Genomic DNA, 7,182 nt, shown 5'->3' on the forward strand with positions numbered 1-7,182 from the left:
CACACACACACACACACACACACACACACACACACACAAAAGTATACTTTTGCCGCTTAGTTGTCTTGTTCGCGTCGATCATCGATATCGTGATACTTGTGTTACTTGTGATAGTTGTGTATGATAGGATGCATAGAAAGAAAGACAGGAGAAAAGAGGGAGAGGGAGAAATATGCCGCCGGAGCCCAAACCATGCAGAGAAAGAAAGAGAAAGATGGAGATTGGAGAGGAGAAATCGCGCGAGTACTCCCTCGATAATATGTGCGCGCGTGTGACGCGTCGCGTCTGCACACACGCACGCACACACACACGCACACACACACACACACACGCACGCACACGCGCGCACACGCGCACACACACACACACATACACACACACACACACACACACAGAGAGAGAGAGAGAGCATCACGCGAGACACCTTTATATCTACTACCTACGTGTGTGACGTTCCTCTCCTATTAATCGCGGCGCGTGTGTGCACATACGCTACTCCATTCTTATTAGAGATCGCCGACTTTTCGCTGCGCGTGCGAATCGCGTCGTTTGTCCGTGCGTACCACTGCGTGTCACTGATAACGATAAGAATAAAAAAACTCACTCACGCGGCATGGCGAGAGTGAGGAAAACTCGTACTTAAGGCCATCATGCGGGGTCTACAATAGAAGTCGTAACAATCGCAGAGTCTTAAGTCGTAGAAAATTGACCAATCACAGTCGAATATGAGAAGAATAATCAACTGTGATTGGTCAATTTTCTATAACTTAAGACCCTACAACCGCTACGACTTCTATTGTAGACCCCGCATCACACGTACAAAAAATTTAGTCGTCATCGTAAGGTCGCAAACAAATCGACCAATCACAATCAAAATTACGATCTCGCGTTTTAAAACGCTTGACTGTGATTGGTCGATTTGCTTACGGCCTTACGATTACGACTAAAATTTTTGTATCTGTGATGGCCTTTAAACTTAATATCTCCGATTAAGTACTTAGTACTTTGGAGTAGGAAGACTTGACGCGACGTCACGTTTATACGACGCGACGGCGTGATACGGTGATAGAGGTAAACACTGGATCTCGGACACGTGCACACAGGAGGCACGTGGCCAACTCGAGGCTCTGCTCCGCGAGCTAGCTAATCGAGCCTCTCGAGAGCCAGACTATATTCGGTCAAAGCAGGTTTTCCATGCCTTATAATAACAATATAATTTTGTGTGAATTTTTTTTTGGGTGAAATGGAGTTAATTTTTATGTATAGGTATAATGTAATGTAAGTTCTATAATCTGGTGAATAAAAGATGCCATCATAGAGAAACAAGGCTCAATATAACAGATAGTTTTTGAGCTGATGTAAAAGGTGCTTGTGAGCACGCAATTACACTTTAGCTCAAAAATTAACCAGTATTGAGTCTTGGCATCATTACATATTATGTATATAAGCTAATAAGCTATACATATGTATGAAAACTTAAAAATAAACTTATTTTATCGGGCCCTAATTTTCTATACCTATAATTAGGGGTTCTTTATTATCAACCAAATTAGTCTCACAGATTGATGATCGGTTTAATTCCAGATAACTTTTTCTCTAGATATACATACATGCATACAAAAGTTTTCACATTTCCGTTCTTAGGAAAAAGTTATACATATGTTTGACCTCCTGAGAGTCGAGTTCAGAATCAAGGATGGAACGAGCCGTCAAAAATATTTAAATATAGTTAAATTCGTTGTATCATAACAGTAAGAATAGCAAGATGATTTTCAACTTATTCTATAATTCGCTGTATTTGCCGTAAAATGCAACACAGCTTCGCGCGTCCTTCATTTATGTGCGCGAGAGCAGGGCATTCTTGCCATCATCGGTGGACTTGATGGATAGTTTTTGCACACGATCGTATACATCTGCACACTGTATTTGTAATCGAAGCGAGGACTCATGTCGCTTGTGACGCAAGTGCGATCGCTTTAGCTCGCATTCAGAGAAATTTGAAATGCGATTTTCGCGCTGATTGTTTCCGCCGCGTGGGCGGAAAGGCATTCTCGTCGATCTCTCGCAAAAAGTGCGTAAAGCCGTGATCAGACTATAGAGATTGAGATTGAGATTGAATTAAAATTTAATCAATCAAAGCAAAGTTCACGTTTAAGCACGGCAGTTTGAGCACGGTTTAATAAACGCGTGCGTGAAAAGAGCAAAACGCTGTTGTTCGAGACTTGAAAACGAGATATGCCCGTGTAATCCTTGACCTACGGCAAATGGTTCGTCGGGGATTTCCCGATCATCAGTTTCAATATCTGAGCCAATCACGGTGTGTGACCGAAAAACAAAGTCGAGTAATCGCGGAAACGACATATGTACCTATATTTCTCGCGTTCGTCGTTCCGAGCGATGAGAGCTGTATCGACGTAATTCGATAAAAGACGAGTCATGTCTTATTCGCTTTGATCTCGTCTTGTCATCGGTGTAGAATCAATTACAATCATTAAATAGACATAATGCCAAAAACATTTTCTAATTGGTCTATCGCAGATGTATTCCGTTCATTATATATATATATGCGTAGTACGTGACAATAGGATACACGTGTTGTAATTCCACATGGAAAGAAGTATTTAAAATGTTTTGCTAAAGTATCTAAAAATTTAGCTAAATATAAATCTGAAAATAATTTTGTTGGACTATCAAAATAATTATATATATAGGACGCTCAAGCTGGTTGCTAGATTGTCAAAATCTTTTGCAGTATTATGCTTGTGTTTTCTACATTATTGCAGTTTTAATGATCCAACAAATTATTTCTTATTATAGATCTGTATTATATTATTCTGTATTATAGATCTGTATTATATTATTCTGTATTATAGATCTGTATTATTATAGATCTGTAATATAATAATAGAGGAAAAGGTGGTATTATGGCCAATGTATATATTGGCTGCGTTCAGCAGACTCAATAGTTTTGCAACCGTTTTATGATTGTTTGCTGAGATAGGACCATTCTTCTAGATCTAAAAGTATGATCCAATTAGCGCGAAGGAAACTTCCAACAGTTGCAAAACAAACGTTCTGCTGAACGCAGCCATTGTGGCCTCCCTTAATATCTCCGCTATTATATAGCGAATCCTAATGATTACTTATGGAATTATTAGTATTCAGTACTTGCCGTTACTCCATGATGCTAATATTATCAACACTCAATAGCCAGTACTTAGATATTATAACACATTTTTACTTTCAAGTATTTCGAAATGTTTCTGAGATACATTTTAGCATTTAATTACACCTACTTCCCCTCATTTTTCTTAAACTTGAGCATATTATCACATGAATATATGTATTTTTGAGTGTGTTATTTGCTTTTTAACATTTTATTTGATTGTATATATTTTGAGTTATGCAAATTTAAACAATAGCATGGCATTTTGCTAATGTGGCCCGTATGGGTATTGATTGTCACGACCTCTTTTTTGAAATTTTCATATCAAAATAATTATTTGATAATCGATTGTAGGTCTACTTTTAATCTATAGTTTATATTACGTGTATTATTTTTAGTACTGATTGTGAGATTTTTAATACTGAGCAGCTTATATGCAGAATGATTTCGCGAATGTAAATTTCTGACATTGAAAAGGATCCGAACGAGGATCGAAACGTATGGAGTTTTGGAGTTTGTATGAGAGATTAAATAAAGGAAATATTTCACACCGAGATCCAGTGCATGGCTTACAAAGGCATTAATTTATTGATCGATTCATCTCAAAGGAGATTTAAAGTAACTCGTCTTATATTTTTTTATATGCAGAAGTTATGTAAACGTATATACATTCATTTGTATACATTTTAAAATGTTTTACTTTTTTGTTAATTTTGTAACCAAATACTGTTTTCTAAACAAAAAACTAATATATTTTAAGACTCTTTTTATGGAAGGCCACATTACCACTCATTTGTTTCTTCGAGTCATTATGCAATGTCGCCACATTTTTATTAATAGTATCGTAAGTGATAAATATTTCGTAACTTTGAGTTCAAAATCGATTCAACAACATTTTAACGAATGTAATTGTCAAGTTTTAAACTTAAATATTGATTATTAACAAAGTTATTGTGTAAAATGTAACTGGGATGCCATAATACTACCTCCTCTAATATTTTGTATGTTTAGCTAATTTTTTTTTTAGATACTTGAGTAAAATCATTCTTTCCGTGCTTAAACCTTTTATTTTATCTTATTATTATTTTGTTATTATAAAAAGAAACATGGCAAAGCTTCGTTGAATGAGAAGAAATGACCACTTGTTGTATAAGTGGTACTCCAGGCGATTATCCATCGATAAGCGCCTCGATGTAAAATATCTTCCGCATTCGCAAAAATTGAAAAAAATGAGAAAGGATATGTTTCTCTTCGCAATCGTTTGTTGTTCCACCAAATTCTCACCAAGATCCAAAAATCGGCTTCAAACTCTTCTTAGAAATCATTAGCTATTACAAATAAGCTTCGTGAGAGCAGGATCCCATTAGCACATGACAGTCGCGTCATATGAATGACACTCCTTTTTATATCCCCCCCCCCCGAATGCGCCCTGTCATTCGAATATAAATGACACCAAATTTCCGTAATGTTTTACGACGGAAAAAGAGTAAAAAGAAACGTGTTTGCAGTTTCCTAGAAGCTTTTCATGAAATGTATGCAAGTCCCATACATGAATGACATGACAGTCAATGTATGGACGAATCGATCGCGTCGAAATTCTGAAAATGGGGCGCCAACGTGGTATGTACAAGTCCAAGTTCCTCGGAGGTACGTCGCGTCGCGAGGAACACCCACATATATAGTACGTGACGATTCACATGTTGTGTGACATCGTCGTGAACACGTGACGATGAGAGTAAGCGAATGCGGGTATGTACGTACATATATACATTACATTCGAAAACGGAGCGTATAAACGAACTTGTCCGTACGTTTCACGTCACGGGACAAATGGCAATTAATTCACGCGACGCGCGACCGTTTCAATTCCTACGTGTATGTGTAAGTGTGTACGTCTCGTGACTTTTCCACGGGAAAAAAATTATTAACGAGAAATAAGCAAACAGACAGAAAAGAATCATTTACAAAGAACATCGCGCTTTCCTTTTTAATAACTCGACGATTTTAATGACCGTTAGATTCCGTTTTTCTTCTTTTGGGACAAGAGCTTATATTCGTGAATAATTTAAGACCATTTTGTCGATAAATATTCCCTCCGAAACCACAAACGTGATTCTTCCAGCGCGGAATCGATGAGAGCCATATCGCATTTATAAAGAAAGAAAAATGTGGATTTTTCATAATTTTCACTGTTGGTGTTAATATATAATATATATTTATATATAAATATATATATAATATATATAATAAATCAATACAATGTGTGTTTCACACAAGGGTTTTAAATTCACATCATGCATATGATGGTGTTGACATAAAATGCAGAGGTTATAAATCCACACATACCATATGATATTAGTATTAATATCAATACAATGAGATTTATATAGACTCCGTATGATGTTAAATTCACCCTGATATTTGTTACAATACGGTATTATGATATGATTACCGATTTGTAAAGAGACTCATCGAAAAATTAAGACGACTAAACCGTTTAAACGTTTCGCATTTAAAACGTTTTAAGTATAAGCCCTGTGTGAGAGAGTCGCGAGACTATCGCGGAAAATGATGTCGGAATATGGAAATTTTAACACAGCCAGATGGTAATCCGGGTGTAAAATTACCTCTGTAGCTCTCAACGTTGATCGTGGGGCACGGAAAAATGATCGTCACGAACTCAGTTTTATCGAGATAACGATCTCGATTAGCGATGGTCATTATTTTTCTACATCCGCGTGAAACAACGCGGAAAAAGACAAGGAGCGATAATCACTCTGATAGAGCGACGTGAAATTGCTTGGCCGTGATTTCTTATCTCACGGGGCTGCATTTCTCTTCTCGGGATAACGCGTTTTCTTAACTGGTTTCAACAACCTGGCACGATTTTAATGTCATTATTTCCTGCAAATTTCTAATCGATAATACGATGATACGATGGCGATGTATCGGTAGTGTTTCCATTTTTATATGCGGGGAGATTATTTCGAGCTCGGTAATCGAGTAAACATTGAGCAATGATACGTATTTACAAAGCTAGATGTGAGTATAACTTACCATTTTATCCATGGAATATTAAATAAAATATAACACACACACACACACACACACACACATACACACACACACGCGCGCGCGCGCGCGCGCGTCAGTATCCGCATAGCGGACACGAAGAACGCATTAAAATGCATAATTACCATATTCACGCGCAGTTCAATTATTACAATTGTATAATACATTATTATTAATTAAGTATATAAAATATTTATGGGCGTCCGGAGATTTAACGTTGAATTTGCGCAATTATGGAGCATGAATATGCTATGTATGTCATGATTATCATTAGTTATCGGTAGTTATAATATATAGAACACATTTAATCTCTATCGTATTTTATGTACACGAATAAGATATCTCGATACGAATCTATTGCAAAGGATATTGTTGCTAAAAAATAAACGTTTTCGATTAACTTACTTGGTAAATCGAAGCGTGCCTCGATCATAGCAAGTGCTTCCTGGTTACTAATCTAATCAAAACTCTATTTCGCGTACGTGCAGCGTGTACGTATTCTCTTTTAGAGTTTTAACTTGAAAATGTAATTATTATCAGACACATTGTAAATTCTCGTATTTCGTACGCATTATTTTTACGTTTATTTATTACATTATCTACGTATACATACACAAGTTTCTGCGATTATTCGATGTTCAGTTTAGTATACATCTAGTCAACATCGACTAATTAACTGCCATTTAACTAATTACGCACGACTACTTAAGCCATGCCGTTCACTCGTGTCTCATAATAAGGACTTTTCATTATCGTTAATGCTCTCTCTCTCTCTCTCTCTCTCTCTCTCTCTCTCTCTCTCTCTCTCTCTCTATCGTCCTAGAACCACATAATATTATCATCATAATATTAGCAAGATAACGTGGATGCACTTAACGTTTTTAAGAGCTGCGTTCGTATTTGAAGAACCGCGCGTAAATAAAACCGACTCATTCCTTCCCTAC

The 7,182-nt window shown here is 36.8% G+C and overlaps 1 protein-coding gene across 2 annotated transcripts in view; it reads left to right on the forward strand.

The window, feature by feature from the left end:
- Nucleotides 1-7,182, forward strand: part of Smox (Smad on X) — a 30,394-nt gene that overhangs the window by 286 nt on the left and 22,926 nt on the right. The window lies entirely within an intron of this gene.

The sequence above is a fragment of the Mycetomoellerius zeteki genome, unplaced genomic scaffold, assembly GCF_001594055.1.
Source record: "Mycetomoellerius zeteki isolate Tzet28-1 unplaced genomic scaffold, Tzet1.0 scaffold213, whole genome shotgun sequence".
Lineage (NCBI taxonomy): Eukaryota > Metazoa > Arthropoda > Insecta > Hymenoptera > Formicidae > Mycetomoellerius > Mycetomoellerius zeteki.